The sequence below is a fragment of the Falco cherrug genome, chromosome 10 (genome assembly GCF_023634085.1).
Source record: "Falco cherrug isolate bFalChe1 chromosome 10, bFalChe1.pri, whole genome shotgun sequence".
Taxonomy (NCBI): Eukaryota; Metazoa; Chordata; class Aves; order Falconiformes; family Falconidae; genus Falco; species Falco cherrug.
The window spans coordinates 4,672,776-4,695,260 of record NC_073706.1 but is presented as its reverse complement, the minus strand read 5'-3'; the positions used below and the strand labels follow the sequence as shown (position 1 = coordinate 4,695,260).

At 43.4% G+C, this 22,485-nt stretch overlaps 1 long non-coding RNA gene across 1 annotated transcript; it reads right to left on the bottom strand.

Annotated features, from left to right (window-relative positions):
* Positions 1–6,368: 6,368 nt before the first annotated feature.
* On the bottom strand, positions 6,369–20,226 carry LOC129737003 (uncharacterized). Its single transcript, XR_008734299.1, has 4 exons — positions 20,093–20,226; positions 8,520–8,658; positions 7,703–8,044; positions 6,369–6,488 (listed from the first exon to the last, which is right to left on the bottom strand). It is a non-coding gene; the product is annotated as an uncharacterized LOC129737003 (long non-coding RNA).
* Between the last annotated feature and the right edge of the window lie 2,259 nt (positions 20,227–22,485).

Genomic DNA, 22,485 nt, shown 5'->3' with positions numbered 1-22,485 from the left:
GTGACATTCTGAATAGCCTCATTTATTCTGGATGGCACACATCTCTTTTTGTGAGTGCGCACACACACATGCACGCTTACACAAACACCACCTCCTCTCCTGCCGCAGAGGCGGCCGGGGCCAGGGATGGCCAGTGTACGGTTTCAGCCCCATATTGAGTTTTGGCCGGTGTTGAGGTCCCCGAGGCTGAAGAGAAATAAAGCTCTCTGGGGGGGAAATGGCATGTAAACATGGCTCTTACGTTCACCAGCATGGAAAATGTTCCCTTCAGTTGAGGCTGGTGAACGAATCACGCGTGGAAGGGCTTGCTGGCGTGCAGGCTGGGAGCAAGCTTGCTTGCAACTGGGTGGTGGGAAACATTGCAGCATGCATCTGTACTTTCTCCTCTCTGATCCAGTTCCCTGCCAGCCTGAGCAACCAGCAAGAGGGGAGCACTGCCAACCAGGTGCCCGCAAGCTGCTGAACCACGCCATGCCGTTTCAGACCCTTAGCCAGCGTTTCAGACATGAAAGAAGCCTCACTTCACACTCGTCATACGAACCTGACAAAACACTAAATGAAGGAAAGATCTAACCAGCCAATCTAGCTTCTTTTTTTTCTCTCATAAAACTGAGTAACACGTAAGGAATACTTTCATCATGGTTACTGCAACTGCTTTAGATATAACATTCAATAAGTAAGCTATTTAATTCTAATCAGTGATTTATCTCATACACATAGGTCCCAACTTGTTGCTCACTTAACACCTATGCTATTTTTTCTAAATCTAACACCACTATTTTTCATCAACACATTGATGACAGACATGGAAGAGGGGGAGAAATTCTTTTCCCCGTGTAACACACGTGTTTCTGATGAATGCCAGGATGAGGAGTGCTTGTCCGAGGCAAGGGCCTAGGCACTCCGGCTCGGTGGCAGCAGGAGCAGCCTAAGCCCCTTTGGCCAGTGGTTTGGGACAGTTGGGAGCCTCCTGCCACCTCCACCTTCACCTGCCCTACTGGGCTCCTGCAGAAGGCGGCGCAAACAGCTGGGAAAACCAGAAGGGCTCTCGGGGCAAGCACAAAAATTCATTTTACTCATCGGGGAAGATGTTTAGATGCACAATTCATACGACCATCCATCAACATGAAAAGGAGAATTTCTCAAGAACTCTGATAGCACAAAATGTTCAGGGGAGTTTAAGAGGTTTTGTCTTTGGTTTTACATAGGATTTTTTCCTCTTCATTGCTGGTGGGAAAGCTTATGCCTTGAATTCTATAACTATAAACTAAATAATATATCAGGGTTTTTTCTGTCAGGCACGGCAATGGTACTGAATGTATGTAAAGTTTCCACTAAAGGTTTTTGTAACTTAATTTTCCTCTAGAGATTAGAGGAAGCCAGATATTCTGTTTCTTGCTGGAACTTGGCTGGTAGCCACACTGCGCTCCCTTTCTCTGTCATCCATCCCCAGCCCCCCAGCCCCCGGCACTGTTAATCAGATGGCTGTATCTTCCCTATATTTCTCCTGTCAAGCTATTAAGGGGATATGGAAGAGAGAAAGAAGAGAATCAGCTGAGATATAAACCAGCCCAGCTCCCAGAGTGCCTCTCCCCCTGCTCAAGGTTGAGCTTGCTGTATTACTACTGCACACATTCCAGTCAAAGTGAAGGAGAAGTGTGCTTTCCTACACCAAGAATAAATGGCTGAAGTTTATTTTCCAGATGAAGAAGGGAAGGCACATATTCTGCATAGAGCCATCATGGACCTATAAAAATAGGAAATTGCAGCGTGGAGAGGGAGCAAAATCACTGAGCCTGGGCTACACGCTCAAAATACTCCAGTTTGGCCACGCCATGCCCCTGCCCACGCAGGGGAGAGCACAGTGCTGATGGGGAGTTTGTGTCATTCGATTAGCAGAAGGTTATCACAGCTCCGTGAGTTCTGGCAGCTTCCTTCAGTAGGGGATTGCTGGCATGGCCTCAGCAGTGAGTGGAGGTAGTTGGTTGGAGAAAAAGCTTTATGAGTTCCACAAAGAACCCCCAGACTCAAGTCAGACTTAGGGCTGAAAACATTGATTTTATCGCATCCCTCCATTGCCTTTGGAGCACAACGGAAACACCCAATCCAGACATCAACCCAATGTCTATGGAGAGCTTTGCCTCCCAAGGAAATGTTCCTAGGGGACCCATTCTTCACTAGGAGGCAAAACCAGCTCCCACCTCCAGATATCTTAGGACTTTAGAAACAGTTGGATCCCAATATTTTTGGCTGGGTCTACCTCCCATTCTTAGGCATATCAATAAATGAGGAAAAACAATAGTTAACACGGCTCAAACACATCAGAAACAAGAACTGCATGGTTGCATGGGTTTTGTTGCATGATTTTTTTTGTTTTCTCTTTGCAACCAACCAGGTAGAAAACTAATCAGGAACACCATAAAAATGCTTCATTTTCCTAGTAATTCGAGAGTTTGTCACTGCAGAGACCAGACCCTGTGTGCCAGCAGCACACTGCACAAAGACCGATTTTATTTCAGATGGGTCCACTTTGCTGTCCAATGCTCTGATTTTAAAGAGTACTTGGAGAGGTTTTTAAAAGACGCTCAGTGAGCTGTGAGCTCTCGAGCATCTTGGCAGTTTTGGAAAATGGAATTTAACTATTAAAAAATAAATTTACTTGGGTAATCCCTAAGTTCCCTTTGAAAATAAAATGTTCACATGCTAGATAAATATCTGTGGATAGGCGTGATGACATGATGGGTTAGTGAACAGATTTTTTCCAAACCTATGTTAAACAGAGAGAGAGGAAAATCAAATTAATTTACCAATACCCATGTTCCTTATTCAGGCAAAACATTTACTCACTTCAAAAAGACTCTCAGAGTAAGGAAGGAGTTGATGACTTCTGAATGCACCTTAACAGAGTGTTTACTTGAGCCATCCCCTCTCTGGGTAAATTTGAGCTGATTTCTTGGTTTTAGACATGCTAATACAATATCAGCACCTTCTCTTTGAGGGATTTGTTTCCATTTGTACTTAGAAAGGGGGTGAGAAAAAAAAAAAAAAAGACATTTCTATAAGTAACACTGCTAGAGAACGTTTAACACTTATAACAGCTTGTGTTTCTAGACTAACGTTTGACTGCAAAAAGTCCATGTGAAAGGAGGTGAGAAAGAATACAGGATGCCTGAAACAGCGAGCACACCTCCACGCCAGGGCTGTGAGTAGGAAAGCTGCAGCTGAGTTCTTCTCACACCCTTCCATATTCCATAAGGGACACAGCTTTCCCTGGTTCAAACACGCCTACTAGAGCATCCTCCCCAGCTGTCCTGCCCTTGCTCCAACCTTTTGTCTTTCACTCGCCTTTCCTTCTTTTATCTCTGTTCTATAACCATTATCTCCATCAGCATAACTCCTTAAGATACACCTAGACATCATTTTGCCAATGAATGCATTTCACACAACATTAGTCATATTGTACTGTGGATAATTTTTATGATATTGCTGTGCCTCTCCTTGGTACACTGTTACAGTTTAATTTGTACATATTCTGCTGCTGATGTGGTGTCACTCAGTTGTAACCAGAGAGACCATGATGATTCTGTATTATTGCAATGTATTCTCCCTAAAATAAGAAAATAGGGTGGTGGTGGGAAATATATATAGAGAGACTTTTCCTTAAGAGTAAGTTTGTTTGCTTTCTAGGATTAGTTAACTGCAAGACAGGCCTGCCTGCAGGGTCAGCAAAGAGCCGGACCCCAGCTTCACCCAGTGGAAAAGGATTTAGATTCAGGGTTACATCTTGGGCCAATTCCATAAATAAGTATATGCTGCAAATTTCTATTTTGAACCAATTTTTCACTAGAGTGTGAAGCCTTAAGGGTAGGGGTTCCGTATCTGCAACAGTTCATCACACCCTTTCCAGCTACTAGTCTTCACCAGACAAGGTAATACCAGCTATCTGCTTCCCTTCCCAACGCTGATACCCATTTTGTGGTTGGAGTTTAATGCTATAGATCAATTTTCAGCCCCAGGCATCAGTTTTACATTTAGACATGCAGAGCAGCACTGCTAGAGCCTGTCAACTGTTTTAGGTATTCAACAGCCAATATCAGTATCTACACAAAGAACTGGCCACACTGTTTTCAGTGCTTCTGCTCAGTGATCGAGTTTCCCATATGGAAATGTTTTGTAAAAATAAGGGATTACTTGGAAAGACACTGGGCTAACCCTGCTGAGTATCTGCTTTTCTTCTTCTTAGTTCTACAGCATGGAACGTTACTGCTGGTATTTTGGACAGTGACCATAAGGTCATAAGACTGAGTGAGTGATTGAGGCTCCTTCAGCTCTTTGTTTACCTCTAGAAGACAAAAGAAGTAATAATTTCAAATAATAAGCAAGAGTTTTGTTTAGTTCTTTAAAAGTACTAATTTATTTTTAAAAGGAGCTAAGTTTATCCCACATATTTGAATGCTGCGTGACAGCGTAAGTTCCCTTGAGTAATGTCATCTCACTCTTGTTTCCAGCCAATCATAGTGGCAAACATTCTCCTCTGACCCCACCCCATTGATCTTAATCTAAAACTTATAAAAATATTTCTTGCCCTACAAATTTATTCCTCCAAGTTGAGTACATTAAGCAAACATGACTGGCTTGTTATACTGTACCACAAAGAGAGTTACTTAGCTCTGAAGATAAAATAATCTGAGTTGCTAAAGAAGAGTAAAGAAGAGCTAATCTCTTGGGCTGAGATCCCAGAAAGCATTTTGGTACAGTGAAGGTCTTGGGTGTTCACCTCCCTGAGCTGTTGTGAAACAGTCATGTTCTTGTGGGTTGAGCGAAATGCCAGTGCAAGGCGTGCCCTCTGTGCTATTTCAGGTTCTTATTCTGAAAGACTAACTCGGTATCTTAAGCCTCCACCATTTCCTTTAAGGAAAAGGGAGCTTTTCATCTTCTCTGAGGACTGGTGATGATCAAAGCCTTTGGCATACTTAATACACTTTGCATGCCCTGATTTTGTAGTGTGGACAGATGCAAGGAGAAACTGTGATGCAACAATCTCCTATTCCTCCTTGGATCCTCTAAACCTGTTCAGTCACAAAAAACTGCCCTGAGAGGAGTGGAAACATGTCCATCTTCCAAGGCTTCCCCAAATCTCTCACATCAGCTGCTCTATCAAACACGTATTTAGAAAGGGAGTTAAAAGGGGCAGAGAGACTAAGCTCTGCAGCTGCCACCCATGTCGCGCCAGCCTGCACAGGGCTCACTGCATCGCCGTGACACCCTCCACCTCATCCGTTTATATCAGGGCTGTAGGCACCCCCGTCACATCTGCCTAGATTCATTTATGTATTTGTTCAGACATGGACTTTGAAAAATACTCTACACTTTTATAACCGAAGGACTTATTTAACAAACTGCAGTATCAGTTAAGACCAGAAGAGGTTTGGCATGAGGCAGCAGGTAAGCTAGAGCTAAGAGGCTGAGCTAGGGGCTAACACGATCGTCTCGGATGGCTGAAAGGTGCAGACAGTGATTCTTCAGAGACTACATGGGTTTCAGGTCTGAACCTGAAATATTATAGAGTATAATGAGTAATTCTGGAAAACAGCAGTTTGATGCTGTAAAGAAAAATTTCTGATGTTATCCTAACTTGACATTGTACCAAGAGAAAACCATACTGTAAGGTTAAAAAGTCTCAAATTCCATCTACAGGGAGATGAACCAAAAAAGACCGGTTTGTGAAGATGTAAATAATCAATCCGCTTCAGACTAGAAAGATGGTTCATAGTCATAATATTATTTGTCCTACGCTTATAAGAACCTGTTACATTAGTACTTTCACACAACTAGAGCACATATCCTTGACACACTGATATACACGTGGCTTCTTTAGGCAATTGTGCCACCTGGGAGACCCAGCAATCGTCCCACTGCCTACAGACACCTAGGTAGGTCCCTGGCCTTATTTTAAGTGCACCTCAAGAAACAAGGCCAGGTATTAGAAGAATGAAGGTCTCTCCTCAATGCCTGAGACACTCTTCCACACAAGAATGAACCCAGACCGTGCTGAAATGAAGGCGTTAAAATGTCCGTAAGCACTTGGCCCATGTAGAAGTCCTTATCATGCTTTGCTCTTGTGAATCAATCCTTTCAATTAAGGTAGCTGGGCGATATAATGATGTTTTTATTTGCAATTACAGTTTTAAATTAGGATCAATAGAAGCAGCTACAGCCCCACCATACCAAAATTCCTGAGAGGTTCATAGGTTTTCAAAGAACACACTTCTGAAATAAACCCATCCGTTTTCTATTAAAAATACAATAAAATATCATAGGAAAAACACTTAGACCTTAATACAAGAAAAAGACTCAAGGAATCTTACTATTTGTTTTTAGGCATCAAGCCAGCAAGGGCTTCTTCCCTCTGGTTGCCTCCCTTATGGACTTTCCATGGTCACATCTGGAATAAAGCGTGTGGGCACCAGGCCAGGTCAAAGCTGACTCTGTCAGAAGAGGAAAAGAAAATACGCATCTATTAGTTACCATCCTGTATTCCTCACGTCTTCAGTGCAAAATTTTGCTTAATAGCAGGCTTGTGCTACAGACAAGTCTTGTTTGGGGTTTTGTGATCAATTCTTCCATGAAAGGATGCTGTGTACAAAAATACGCAATTCTTTCCATTTGCACAAATTGCGATTATAAAAAAAAAATAGTCATTACTAAATGGAATGTTAAATACAGTTTTCTAGGGAATTGAGGTTGTTTACCCTATTTTTAAGCAACCCCTACAACAAATAATAAAAATAAAGACATGAGCTTGTGTCAAATCAGATCTTTTCTGTAATAAAATTACAACAAAATAAACTATTTCACGAGTTTCACATTTCGTAGCATATTTCATAGTTGTTGTACAAGTTGGGGTAATATCTGCTGTGATTTATAGAGCAACAGTGCTGTAAGATTCCTCCCTTCTAATTATAACTGGTTATGAGGTACATCACTCATATCAGACTGTAATTTACTTCCATCTCAAACATGATCTTTTTTTGCCTGTTTATTATCATAAACTGGCCACAGAAATGCTGATAAAGAGATTACATAAAATGTTATTAACTTAATCCCTTCCCAGTTGGAGTTCCTTCTTTTAATACAGACCTATTTTGACTCTTTGTTTACATGTTGCAGCGTGTCAGATGGTAAATGCTCTCTCTCATGGAAGGTTGTGCAAGAAAGCCTTTCCTATTCCATGTGCTACATTAGACAGAACGGCTGACTTTGACAGACTGTGCAAAAGAACGTATAAATCCAATGATTACCTCCACTTTCATCAGGCAGTGTATGTAAGGGCTTCACACGTATGGTAGATGTTTCATTTGAATGCAAAACGTACTAAAATTTGTTGTGAAAAACACTTACGCTTTAAAAACATACCATAATTCTAAGAAGAAAGATGCCTGACATATATTTTGGCTGATTTCAAATTCATATATATTTTAAATGATCTATATACCCTAAGCTGTGCATTTTATACAACAGAATGATAACCATTTACCATTCCACTCCATCTAATCCACTGATGCTCCTGATTTATTGGCTAGTCGTGTATAATGCAGTACCCCTCCTGAAATTCATACTGTAATTTTTAATTTTTGTTGTTGCTGCTGCTGCTGTTATCTGGACGCAGCGCTTGTCATGAAGATACCATGGTCTTACTCACCCTGTAAACATAATTGATGCTATTGAATATAATAATTTAGTATATCATCCATCTCCAGTGCAGCTTGCCAGTACGTGACTTGTTCCTGCAGGTATCTGATTTGTATCATAGACGAGTTGGCTTGATTGCTGTTTTGCAGTAGAGTAATAGTTTCCTGGTTTCCACTGACATACTGAGTATCCCTTGATCACTCAGGTGATCAGTCAACACACAAGTTAATTATGGGTGAAGGGCTGTCTGAAGCCCAAAGATCAAAAGATATGCACAAGGTCTTCTCCAAGCTGTTATTCACAGTCTTAAGCATCAGGCAGTCAGGTGGGATTCCTCTCTCCAGCACTGTCCCTAAAGAAAGCGATATAAAAGTAGGAAACCTGAATTACAGCAGCTAAGAGACACAAAATGAGAATGCAGATTTGGCACGGTTGCCTGCACGGGGAAGATCAGGAGTACTTTCATTTATTTATTGTTTTTTTTTTTTAAAATTATAAATAATCTAGGGTAGCTGTTTAGAGGTGTACAACCTGACAGTTTGCCAGAAGGCTCTCACTTGCTTCCCTGGTTAAACTTCTTTGGTTTGAACTGTCATTACAAGGAAATTCTTACAAATATTGCCATCACCTTTACTTCCATGCACAAAGAATAGATTTTATTGGCAGAAATTGGGAGCTACTGAACAAAATCATTATAAGCCCTCCCAAAATATAAAGGAAAAGCAGTGCTCCCCAGAACTTTTTTCCCCATATTTTAACCACACTTAAAACTCAAATGTATGCGTTAACATTAGCAGCAGCTAATTATGATTACTATCCTGAATGACCTGTGGGAGACTCACTCCTTTGGGCCACATTCCACACTCCTCCCGGGAATGGGCATCACAGCACGGCGGTGTCCCTCCTGCTCCAAGGCTCCGTGAGCTGAATACAACTTGTTGGACAAGCCCGTTGAACAGATGGGACCTACAGCAATGAAGAGATCGTGGTGTCATGCTGCAGCCACATGCTTTTTGTGCATAGAAAGAAGAATCTGCCTGGCAGTAATGGCTGATGCTCACTGGAGGCTTGGGTATCAGCTCAACCTGCACCACTGATCTACACCTGTATTTCTGGTTTCTCTGTCTCTGTGGTTTTCAAGTTACTAGATTAAAGGAGACATAACCAGGCAATATGCCTCAAAGGTTTATTTCCTAAAATAATATCATTACTACTCCACCCAAAGTCACCCTGCCTTTATTTTTAAGGCAGAAGGAACTGAATCAACGAGTTGCAGATTTGAAGAGATACTACGTAAGGTCAAATGTCCAGGGGACTTTGGTGCAAGCATAACTCAGTGCGCACAGTTCCACATATGCTTTCTTGCATACGCAAGTAAACACTACAGATGCGCAACTCACTTGCACATATCTGCACATGCCAAAGGGATTTACACATGTTAATACTTGGAAAGCAAAGTGAGAATGCACATAAAATGGCATGCGCAAAGTACATCCATCCATGTGCTTATGCCTCTGGGTGCATCGCTGCTTGGATGCATTTCTAAGCAGAGAAGCAGTTAAAAAATTGGTATGTCACCCTCTCTCCAAACCCTAATGATTACGGTCTGTTAATTACACTGCATCTGTTGGAACCGTTAGCAAATAAATTGTGGACTTGATCTATTATTTATAATTACCAGTAGAAATTACAAGTAATGACTTAAAGTCACACTTATGCAAAGTGGCCAGCAGAAGCAAACCATGCCACTTTATCCCTTTCCTGCATCTTCCCCGTGCAAGTACCACATTTTGTGACAAAACAGCTATAATAACCTTTTCTAAATTTTACTTTCTGCAGATGGAGAGAAAGCAGTGAGAGAATATAAAGTCTCAGAGAGGAAGGAAAAGAACATTAAAAAAAGAAAAATTTTAAAATGTCATTTACAATTAGTCCCAGAGTAGCTCTGAAATACTGTAAGCCACATATTGCCATTGCTTTTAGCCAAGTTTCCCACAGCCTGGTGTTCACTGACAGCTTTTGAATGCCCAACAAATAGGTGTATGGCAGGGTCTGCTAGGGAAAGAGTCAACTTAGCACAGCTATGCCTTGAATTTAGGCTCTAATTATGGCATCTCTACTCCTGGTGTGAAATCCATATGGATTTGCCAAATCCCTGTGCTTTTTAGGCACTTAAATGCTTGTACAAATTCACAGAGCTGCTGATCTGCTCATGTGTCAGGAGGCAGCTGTCCGCCCTGTCTCGCACAGCGCTCCGAACCACAGCCCCACTTTCCCCACACCGCCCGTGCTCTACAAGCACTAACTGGCATTATTATTGCTACGGATTCTCCAATATAACAATTTGGCTTTCAAGCAAAAAGTAGATTTTATCCCCCCCCCCCCCCCCCCCCCCAACAGCTGACCCAGCAAACAATGCAAGATTTGAAAGTCAAGCTGGATCCTTTCTTCCCTGGCTTTCTCAAACCAGTAACATCAGTTCCTCAGAGCACATGGCAATTGCCCAGTGTAAACTGCAGCAGAGCTGCCACCCTCTTCTGTGTGACAGAACCAAGAGCCTCTACCTCTTATTATTATTACTATGGGACTTGAGCATTAGTTAACTGTTCTTTTTATACCGCTTTAGCCAGCCCACTTATTCACCAGAAAGCAAATAATCACTCAGGCTGAAGTTTATGAAACTTCTGGGATTCACAAATGTGTTTCATGAGTTTCTGGCAGTTGTCTAAATGTTCACAAATAATGTGATGCCAGTAATCAGAACAAGTCAAAACTTGACACTTCTATTCATAAATCAGGAGATGTTTTATTTTTACTGCTTGAACAGTTCTGTTCCCAAGCACGACTAGATCTGAACCACCAACCTGGAGGTGAAAGGACCTTTATTTAATGTATTTGTTTAGGTTTATATGAAACATAAAAAAGTGTCTATCCAGGACTCTAACCACCTTTGCCATATATTAAAAAAACAGGCCAACTCACACAGACAAAAATAAACTAGGCAACTTCCAAAAGCCAGAGAAGGCACAAAAAAGCCTCTTGGCCAGAGACCTCAAATTTTTCTATATAAACTGAAAACTTTTGCACACACTATTTCTCTCTTCTCCAGAGCCTGGGACATGAGGAGATGTGTCCCTCAGGTCAGCAGAATTGGACTCTCCCAGGCTAGAGTGGAAAGAGAGCATTCAGTCATGCTCCTGCCGAGGAGATCTATCCAGTATTCTCTCCTTTAAATCGAGAGGACTCCAGCCAAGATGCCTCTGTAGCTTGCAGCTGCAGTGGTATCACTAGGGAGACAGAGCAATCTATTAAGCAAAGAGGCTCCAAGATCCAAGACCTTATGCCAAGAATCTGTTTCAGCCTCCCCCGCAAGCCCGCAGACACAGCGTAGGTCCTGCAGCACCAGCGTTAAGTGCTGGTGGTGAAAACTCCCACTCACCGCCCCGCTGACACGGCCGGCACTGCAGACCCGCATCCTACTGCTGCCCGAGGTTCCCCCCACGTGCACCCCCACCGTCCCCCCAGGACGAGGAAGGTGTCCCACTCTCAAACTTTACAGAGTAATTTCATTCAACCAGTTCCTCGTTCCATGGTCAGAAAATGGTAAATTTATGAGTTCAAAGATAGGAGAGGGAAAAGCAAGCCAACCTATGGCCTCCAAAATATAAAACAAATCCCTATCGGGATTTTCTACCACAAGGTAGGAGGGCCCTGCAGACCAAGTTCTGTCCTTCTGCTGCTGACACAGTCCCTTCTGGTGCCAGCGAAGAGCACTCTTCACTGTCCCACTCAGCCACTCTCTTCCCTTTCAGTCTCCTTTGGGAGTGGGGACAGGTAGAGGCAAGGGACACAAGGGCCAAGAAGGGAGGCACGGCTTTATAAAATCGGCTTTTCTCCTCGTATAGTCAGAATACACAAGACTTAATTACAGCTTGGTCTCTTAGAGACAATCCCAGTTCTGCTATAGAAAGATCCTTTCCAAAGTAAACACCAAAGCAACAGAGGATCAGCTCTTTGCTCTTCTGCATGCTGCAGAAAGGAAGTGCCCATAAAAAAGGTTGTAAGAGACCGTCATTCTCTGACATGCCGAAGGTTATATTTTCCAAACCCTCTACACAAACACAAAACACCACATTCTTCTTTTTTTTTTTTTTTTTCCCCACCAGAGGCTGACAATGTTAGGAGAGGTTTCCATTTACAACACCGAGATGAGGTTTGTTTTGGGCAAGAAGTGCCAGGAGGAGACAGGTTGAGCAAAGACCAGCCATCCCCATCCCAGCCATCCGCCCTGCCTCTCAGCAAGGCATGCATCACATCAGCAGCTGCCAGGGCTCAGGACAGGCTGCACGCAGGAAAATGAACTCTCCTGGAGTTTCTGCTCTAGCCAGAGTGGATGGGGATAAGGAACAGGATCCATTGCAACCAGGCACATAGAGCACAGTCGAACTTCCTCCCCTTCAAGTGTCTAAAAAGTAACCTGACTGGATTTTCTCCTGGACAGCTCAGCATTTAAATGGGCCAATTAATCAAAAGCACCTCCCAATTGAAATTACATCCTGCTCGCCTTTTGACACTTACCACTTCAATAACATCATTTATAGCTCCATTGTTGCAATGTGAAGCCCTAAGGACAACTGGCTCCTACAACATGTTGCCATTACGTTTTAGCCAAGGCTGAATGTAGCTGCAAATCTCTCTGCAAAATACAGTGGAGATCTATTAAATGCATAACTTCCCTGGCACCAAAATGTTATTCTTTTAGCAGGTCTGCTTCTTCCCTGGGATTCTGATGAAGTGTGCTCTGCTGCGTTATGAAATACACCATGTTTTCATGTGATACACGGAAAACATCTTTGTTTAACACAGCTTATCTTTTATCATGTCACTTTTCTATTGGATTTCTTTTCTGTGCACTGGAAGCATATTATTGTGGCAGATACATTGCTTTACCAGGGGGCTTTGCTACGTGGCCTGCAGTGTCAGAGCGAGGATCAGATCCTCCCCGAAACACAGTCTGGACAGCTTGATACAACGTAAAGGAATATCAAGCGAATAAAGAACCAGGAAAAGCAATTCAGAAACTCTCCCATCCAAGTGGGCTGCAGAGGCATTTTACAGCCTGAAAGACAGGCCTTCTACAAAAAACTGAAAACTAAACAGTTATTTGCTGTATGATGTTCATTCTTCCATTTATACACACTTACCAAAGTTAACGTGAGAGCTCAAGAAAGTCCGGGAATACCACTAGCACATCCATTTTGCTCAGACGAGGCGAAGTGGTAACAAAGCACAAACATGTCTTGCCAGCCTGAAATACATCCCCTCTCATAACCGTCACCCTTGTAATTTCTTCCAGATCCTTCAGAAACTGTACACAGGAACGTGTGGTAACTAAAATTGCTTGGCAGAGAAGGTGCTAGCGTAACACCCCAGATGCAAGGGCTCAATTTTCAGCTTCACTGTGAACTTCTGCAAACACCTGACAGGATGAAGTCCCATGAGATACTTGCTCTGATAGCTCGCCACTGCTGCAGCCGGCGTGGGGAACTGGTTCAGCAAAGATCTAACAAGAGCAGGGTGGCAAAGAGAGACGTCCCTCCTTCGGCAGCAGTGAAATACTGGAGCAGCTCAGCCACCTTGCACAACTCGCCCTTTGGGCACACAAAAGAGGTGGTGTGTCTAATCCCTGACTCTGTGCATCTTTGCTTCCAGAAGCAGCGCTCCCGACGCAGCTCCGCATCTGCGCATGTCACCACTTGAGCCGAGCTGCACACCAAGCTCATTCATGCCTGGCCCTGCTTGGACCCTACAAAACAGGCTTTCGTCTACCTAAATCCCTTGCAGGACCTGCGGGTGAGTGCCAAGCACCCCCAGGTGAGGTGAGGTCCTCCCAGAGCAGCCTGCCTGCGCCTCCTTTCAGGTCAAACCACACCACGTATATGCCACTGTTGCTTCACTGAATTGCTCAGCAGCTCCTGTAGTCATGCAGAAGCTCCACTTCTCAACCAGAGGGCTTCAAATAAACATCTCCCATGTCCCAGAACGATGCTGTAATTCCCTGTCTACCTGCTCTTCTTGGAGGGGCTCTCCACTCCTGTTGTCAAAGCCTAGCCTTCTCACAGAAACAGTTCAAGTTCTACTGAGTGAATAGCCAGAGAAACCACCGTGATCTTATCTTTCGTCTCATGACCACAATGCTCACTCAGTGATTTCTGCTGCTGCCATATGAGCTGGTTTCTGTAAATAATAGAATGTGAAAGATGGGAGCCATTCTTAAGAAAGGTGATGTCACAACCCATGTACCCTTCTGCTTGAGCAAAGGCAGGTTACTCTGGATTTCTTAGGCATCATCACAAACCTCCAAAAGGGAGGATGGTCAAAAGCTCCTTTTAGGACAACCTAGAAAAGCAGAACATTCTGTTTTCTGGAAGAAACAAGATTTGAACTCTAAGTCGCTTGTACTCAAACCAGGCAACCAGAGTCGCTGACTGAGGTCCCAAACCCTGGATGAAGTTAGAGGCTGCAGTGCCAAAGCCATTGCTCACCCATGACACGTTTGGTATCTGCTCGTGTTTTCCGAGCTTAGTGGCTTGAACCAGTGGTGTCTTTTCCTCACAAGAACACTCAGATGGGAACCAACATCTGACAAGCATGTTGACCCGGTCCAGAGGCCAAACCAACACTTAGACAAAAAATAGGTGAGGATCAAGTCCAAAATGCACTCAACAGTGGGTGAAGTTGTGGCTTCCCCTCTACACCTCGCTCCATCCTCTGCACAGTACACAGCAGCACTTACTTCCAGGATTGCTTTAGGGAAAGGTCATCTTAAAAGTTATTCAGGGGTCTCTAGGAAAGAAGACCATGCAAGCAGCGAGGGCAGGGAGACGGGTATGTTACAAGCTTTCTTCCACACCCAACAGCAGAAAGGACTTGCCATGGCTGCTTTTTGTCTTCAGATTCATTATGTTGAGGCAGGAAAGGATGGCTCATATGGACATAGGGCTTAATCCTGCTGATCAATAAGCTTTCTTCCTGCCTGGTAACCAAACCACTTACAATATTAACCGTGTTATTTGAGATCTGCAGAAATTTTGTCTGAACCAGGCAACCCAGAAATATCTTGACCTAGATACTAAGAACAAAACAACGTTGAGTAAACTTCAGGATTGCCAGTTCATCCATCATTGCACTTGACATTTTATTGAAGAATCAGAGCAAAACTATTTTACCTCAAAGGTTCTTACACTAGCATATTTGTTCAGTGGATGAGAGAGAAAAATCTGACACCTTTCCCCTCTCAATTTAGATTGAAAAGGGGTGCATTTTATAGTCCATTAATAAGGTACATGAGTTGCCTATGGGCCCTTTTCAATGACTGCAGAGAGCAAACACAATTATATCAGAAAGCATAAATGAATGAGACTCAGCTGTACTTCCTTCTGAGAGGAAAAAAAAAAAAAGAGTGGGGTAAAAGAGCAAAAGAAGAACACAAAGAATATTTCCACCACGTTACAAGTGTGCAAGCTCAAGACAGTTACCTGCACTGTAAAAGGTGATCACTGATGTAGAATGGTTCAATAAACGTTTTCAGAAACACCATCAAGCTGTCGCTCCTTTTCACTTTAAGTAACCCTGGGCATATGCAGCACCTTTGAAAAGCAAGGCCTTGTTTCCCTCAAGGTCTGTACCAAAATTCGTAACAGTTTCTACAACAAGGCATGCCTATGCAACTTGCTAAAATGTCCAATTGCAAAGCTAAGAGACAATTTCAGTGTCTAACCTTCTGTCTGGGAGCTGGAACCTCACTGAGTCTCACAGTCTAATCCAGATTACTGCTTATTCCTCTTATCCATGCAAATTTTGGTGCTTAGCTGTACATATTTTGGTAGATGAAATATTTTAAGTATTTACCTACCTGAAAGACAAACCGCTTAACAAAAGGTAGAAAAGAAAAAGAAGGACTTTCAGAAAAGATCAAATATATCATAAGCTTGGCAGACACTGTAGCCCTGAAACAGCAGTTTGAAACTTGCACCATAACAAATCTTCTCCTATACATTATCTCACAGGAAACAACACATGATAAATTCTTAGCACAATGTGATTCCCCTCCTTCCACCTCCTCCCCACTTCAGAAAGATTTAACATCTAATTCAGCTTTTGACGAGCTGCTTCATCACTGCGGGAATGCTGTTGATCTCTGTCGGAACCCTGCGGCCTTGGACAGAACAAACTGAAAGGGGAAAAAATTTTTTTGGCCGTCTGTAATGATAAATAAATACATTACAGGATACAACTCTGGGGAATGGAGGTTGACACTGACTGAGCGCCATGACCTCCACACAACTGCCAAGTCTCAGCCGCTTAACAAAAGTCAACTTTTGTTTGCCTTCTCCCCTCACCAATGACAATTTCTTAAAGTGCAAACACAGGATGGAAAAAAAAAATTAAAACAATAAAAGATAGAGGAGAACTCCAAAACCCTCCTCATCTGCTGCCCAGAGGCACTTTGGTTTTGACTGAACAGTATTTTATTTCTTTGGTGTCCTGGAAATTGGGGGAAACCAGTCCATGCTGCCTCAGCAGCAACAGGACAGGGAAGTTATGCCACAGGGAATGCTCAAATCTGTTTTTTTTAAAAAAATTTTGCATTAGGATGTGTCTGCCTTCAGGCTAGTTCCTGGCTCCGATTTGATTTTCTGTCTGTTTAAGTCCCATTCACAAAATCAAATATGTATGGCAGCTCCTGGATCTTCATATTGATGGCAACAATAACAAAACAGAGAAGGAGTAATTGGTTACCCCATCAGATAATCCACCCCCTTACCCCTGGAAATCTCACCCACTTGTGTCAATCTCTATCTCCTAGACCATCCTTTTCAATATCCGATTCCCATTTCTCTCCAATTGTAACAGAAAGGTGATACCTACTGTCACCTCTCCTCATTTTACAGCTGCACAAAGCGATAAATACAGTGTCATGACAAAGTCAATCAAGTTGAAAGCCAGATATGGACTGCAAGTGTTAACTCTTGTGTCTGCATCTTGCTTACCACAACCTATTATTCCATTAACTCTGTGTGCTTCATGGGAACCACAAAGGATTCAACTTGATCAAGTTCATGAGCAAGCCCTCAGGGCTCATCACCACCTTACAGCAAAGCACAGCACCGAACACCTGGCATGAACACTGACACAGCTGGTTCCAGTGCAAAGAGAAGAGCCTCACCAGCATGGTGCTGATCAGCCCCACTAGCTCATTAAGTTATCCATCTCGGGCACAAGGCTAACGCAGCTACACCACCCCTGAAGCCCACACCAGTATTACCCGCCAGTGCTTCACCGCCCGGTGCAGACACCCCAGCTCCCTCAGAGCTCTCTCAGGGATACACGGCACAGCTTGTGCCAAGTGTTTCTCCTGCTCCCTTTGGTACCCTCGGAAATGCCCCCGCAGGCTCTCTGGCCAGCTGCCCTGCACCGAGCGCTGCCGTCACCGCACCTGGCCTGCAGATCGTGTCACTCCGCTACTCACCAAAGCGCCCATTTCATCCACTCTGCTCACGGTTACTACTACTAAAACACTTTGTATTTTCAAATGTCCTGTGACTACTTACTCTTCATAATGCCCTTCATATTTCCCCCGCCACCTGCCCTTTGTATACAAAGGGAAAGCGGGTAAGAGACAGATGAATCAGCTCATTCAAACAGCAGAAGACTCATGATTCCATCCCTTTATCTTCTCTCTGTGGTTTACATCTTTAATTTCTCAACATATCTTGTTTCATTTTTTGTCACTTTTCAGATTTAGAGGATTTGAATGGTTCCCCTTTGCTTAAAGGCAGGATTTTTCTAGCACATTTTCTTACATTTGAATACTCTCCTGAAGTTTTTCCATTGCTTCAAAATTGCCCTCTGAGAGTAACTAGAGAAAAACAGTTTTCTTCAGCTTGGTCAATTCCCTAAGTCTCTTCTGCCTAGGAATACTTATTTCAGGTTAATTAGATCTTTGATTGTCCTGTAGTTGTTTCCTGCAAGAGTGAGTTGTGTGCACTACAGTCTCTGTTAGCAAACAGCTGGCTGATGCACCACAGGGGCTGGGAGTGACAGACAGATTTCCATAAAACCAGTCAGGATGCCCAAGCATTCCCCAAACCACCACAGAGCTCATGCCTTGACCCACTCATCAGAACAAGATTGACACTTTCTAGGAGAAAGTGGATAAGGGGCAGGGGGAGGAAAATAAATACAAAATACATTTTCAAAGCTGTAATTCCCAAGCCTTTCAACCAAGTCAAATACAAAAAGCAGGACAAAACAAAACCCAGGCCAAACGAAGAGAAGCTCTGCAACAGAAACATGGGCCCCTCTAGCTCAGTCAAAATTTCTGAATGGGAATTCCTCCCTTCAGAAACCAACGAGGCCACCGCTGTGCTCCACAATGCACCCACCACAAGCAGCAGCGGAGGGTATCAGTGTGGTCTGTGCCACTGGCCGAGGGGAAATGCAAAGTTTCTGTATTGGGGGGGGTGGGGGGGTGAGGGGAGCAGGGAATCAGACCTGGACATCTGTGTGGACATTATCTGCCAGTGCAGTCCGCTTTGCTGGCATGCGTTCTCTCTTGCTATAGCAGATATCCTACGTGTGCGCGCTCTGCGTGTATGTTTAAACAAAAAAGCTGATAAGGAGTACTTGTCTGTCAGCAGTATCTGAAGCCCATGGCTCTTAGAGAGCATTTGGGTTTACTTGGCGGGTCACGCTGACTCCTTGTGAACAATTTATCATCGCAAAAAACTCCAGAGGTTGGCACTATGCCAGTGTCTTGTCTTCTCTTCCCTCCCCCCACCCCTTTCTCCCCTCCTGGGTATTGATGCTACATCAAAACAAACCTTCAGTTCACATAGCAACAGAACATTTTTATATAACCTCTGCATGGGAACGCTACACAAACCATTGGACAATCACTTGGAGCACGTTAGGTAATTCCAGGATATTTTGCTGGTTTTTGTCAAAAACACCCCTGATTAAATGAACTATAAAAAGGGAAGAAGATCTTTTGCACATGGGCCAGACTTGAAACACATCTTGGCACCAAGGACGTCGGGGGATTAGTGCACCTATTGGTTCCATGTTCTAAATTGTGCCATTTTCTGTCTCACTTGGAATCAAACTGGGGAGCCCAAAGCACTTAAGCCAGTTTGTGTGTAATATAATTGAAAGCAAAATGATGATGAAGGGATCTGCTGAGTCAGGACTTTAATAAGACAAAAGACTGAAATCTAGATTTTGGTGGACACTGAAAACTCCCATTGCTATCTGAAACATATCTGTACAAACTGTGTACTTAGTTATAAAACAGCTAGGTCATCTTAACTTCATTTTCCCTTATCTTGTCAAAAAAAGGTTAATACTTTCAATAAGGACATCATAAAAGTTACTTCAAATCTTTTCACAGCATGCCAACCTCATCTTTATGTTGTCTTAATCCTGTATTTCAGGGCTTCCACTAGTTTGCTGCAAGGATCACAAAGACCTTACATATCAAAGGGGAGAAGAATTGACTCTGTGGACTTTTCCTGCTTTCCCCTGATTCACCGAAGATAGTCGTAACTAGAAATGGGACACCAAGGTGTGCACGTCAGGGCCTACAGTGACATTAGAGCCATCAGGTGTTGGTTGGTATAAATTACTTGTGTATGCAGAATTTAACCCATCACAAGATATTGCATTAAGGAAAGAGCTTTCCTCCAACTCATACTGACAGCGATCACTGAAGATATTTTTGCCTACGCTGTCAGCATTCTGGGATTACCTGGGAATTTCAGCATTACCAGACCTTAGAACGAACACTGCTGATGACTTTGATTTCTCCTGCTTTCTTCCTCTAGTGTATTATAGCCTTCTGGTCTTTTTCATTAGGTCTTAAATAAGTCATTGGAAAACGTTTTGTGGCAAGTAGGTGGTATGAGAAATGTATTCTCTGGACCTTTCTAAACTAAACATCTACAGTGTGATTGCTTGCAGTTGTGGTGTAATGCACCAGTCCAGTGCTCCTGCACCATTTGGGAGAGATAATAGTTAAGGTGTATCTATCTATCTTGGTTATTATACGGTGCACATCACTAAAGGATAATTTATGCAGCAGCTAGAATACAGTTAATATATGACAAAAACTGTGGACTAACTTTTGTAGCCCTAGAGAAACTCTTCCATAAGCCATTTTCATGACTGCAATGATAAAAGTGGTAGAATGTCTTTTAATTAAGCCATACCCCATTTATGTCTTACTTCCTTTGGATCTTCCTTCCTCATGCTGACCCTTCAATTACTTAAGACTAATCAGGACAGACTAAAAGCAAACCCTTTTTGCAGGGTTATTTTCAACTCTGATATGTTTACTCACCTCATCCGCAGTCAAAGGGGCAGCACGCTGCACCGAATGCTGGAGCCAGCAGATGGGGGGAACGCTATGATTCCCAGTATAACCACCAAAGCCTTCCTCTTCTGGCACCACAGCCCCTGCTGTGGAGCTGTGAGTAGACCTGCATGTAGGAATCAGGAGAGAGGTTACTTACGATTACTTCTGAGTGAACAGTTATTTTGTTTAAAAATATATTTAACAAAGTCTCACTGAACTATGACTTTTTAGCAGAATTATTACTACAAAAAAAGGGATGGACCTGAGTGGGAGAGAGGCCTGTACGTAGCCTTACTCAACCCACAGAATCTCTGTGCCACAACTCCACTGCCACAAAAAGGGCAGGAATTTCCCTGTCCTCCCATTTTGCCCACTCCCAGCTGCACAACACCAACGCTGCCCTTGCACCGGCTCCGCTGGTCACAGGACCACTTTCCCAGTTATTTAAGGAGCTAGCAGCTAACTAGCCCAAAACAACCGATTCTGGGGAACCTGTTCCTCCTTTCAGCAACAGCAAACAGATCAGATCAGCCTTTCTTCAGTAACTGTACCCTAAATCTATCACCCCAAAGCAGAGTCCAAAGGAAATTCAGCAGAAAGGCAAGTCGGGTCCAGACCAATTGCATGATCAAGACCTGCAAGGACAGGCTGGACTCCACATTCTCCAGGAAAGCTGAAAGCAAGTACAAAAATACTTGGGTGATAATTCACTGTACCTCTTCTCCTGTCTGCACAAGGGGAGATGAGCAGGACACTCATGAATAGCCCAGAGGATCTGCCCTCACGTAAACCCCCATATATAATATGCTGGACATTCACACAGAAAATCGTTTAGACATATGTCCGCCAGTTTCAAACTGGCTCAAGAAATAGTCTGAACACTTTTGCTGTCCCAGGAACACTCGTGACTTCATATGAGCTTCAGCTTTTCGGTTCTTATTCTAATGCCTTTCAGGTTCAGTGAAGCTAAGCCATACCGGATTTTTACAAAGTGTTAATAGGCTGCAGTGACTCTATATAATCCAGCACCAGCTGGTGAGTTATCACACCCCATTGTCACTTCATTAGTTGGCAGCCTGGGAGAACGCAGGAGCCTCCTCCGTGCTCCGCAGCATGGCATTGCTCATATCGGTGGAGAGCCCAGGAAAGCACCCACCGACAGCTGCCCATCCTCAAGATCAAGACTGAGAGTCCTCAATACACCCCCGTAATCTTTGGATCTCAAGAGAGGGTCTGAATGATTTTTCCCCAGCAAGTTGTTCAGTAGTACACCCGTCAACTGCTTTGTCACATCTGCCTCCACACGTTCCTTGTCTCAGGCTTTCAACAAACTCCTGTACTTTCATTTCTGGGAACAAACTTTGGAAGCCTTTGGGGAACACTTAATTCCTTGCTTCGTAGAGACAAAGCAGAACCCAACCAGCATATCTGTGAGGTTAAACACATTATCTGTTTTAGGTGCAGAACACAAGAGCAATGCAGAGACACACACATCCAGGAAGAAATTCGAAGCCCTAAGACAGGTTCCGAGAATCAGCATGAATAGCTCTTTAAAACATAAAAATAAAGGAAACCAAATGTATGCAGCCAACTTGGTGAAGCTCCATTGGCAACCAATTATGCCCCAAGCCTTATTTTCAAAAGTGTGTGCATGTAATGGTGTGTGCAAAAATGAACAATCAATAGTATCCTTCATTTATATGACTTACCATGATTGCATCTTGCAGCCATGGCAACTGTGCACCCACCTGAGGAACCGTGTGAACAGATCAGCGGACGCGCTGGGCAGGTTCCCATCCCAGCTGCACAGAATACCTTGTTTCAAGTAACTTTGTCATGCAAAGTCATGTTCTACAGAAGCCTTCATAGCAAGCAAACTGGTTGATCTGTTACATTAGTTGTGACAGTAAGGAAGAAGCATTAAGAAAATAACTTCAACACGCTGCTACTGCGTACAGGGTCAGGGAGGACACTGCTGTGCATCCCTTTGCACATGCAGATTTGTAAGCAGATATGCATCCAAACAAGTGGTGACACTAAAACTCCAGATACACCCCAGACGAGGGCAGAAGCAATGCAGTGCCTGCCTCTGCTGACAAGCTCAGTTGCATGAACATCCGTGCAAAGCTAGTGCTAACAACAGCAAGGCCAAACAAGCATGTCTACAACTTTCCTACAAAGCATGAAAACCCATTAGCACTCAGGTCTAATTAAATGAGTCAGAAGGAGAGCTGTGGAGATTGAAAAAACCTCTTACTCCATCTTGTGTTAAAACAATTATAAAAACCAAAACACCAGAGATTTGCCTCCTTGCCTTTTTAAATTATTATTATTAAAGAAAAAGACCTTTTTACATTTCCAGTGAGGAGGAAAGGGTG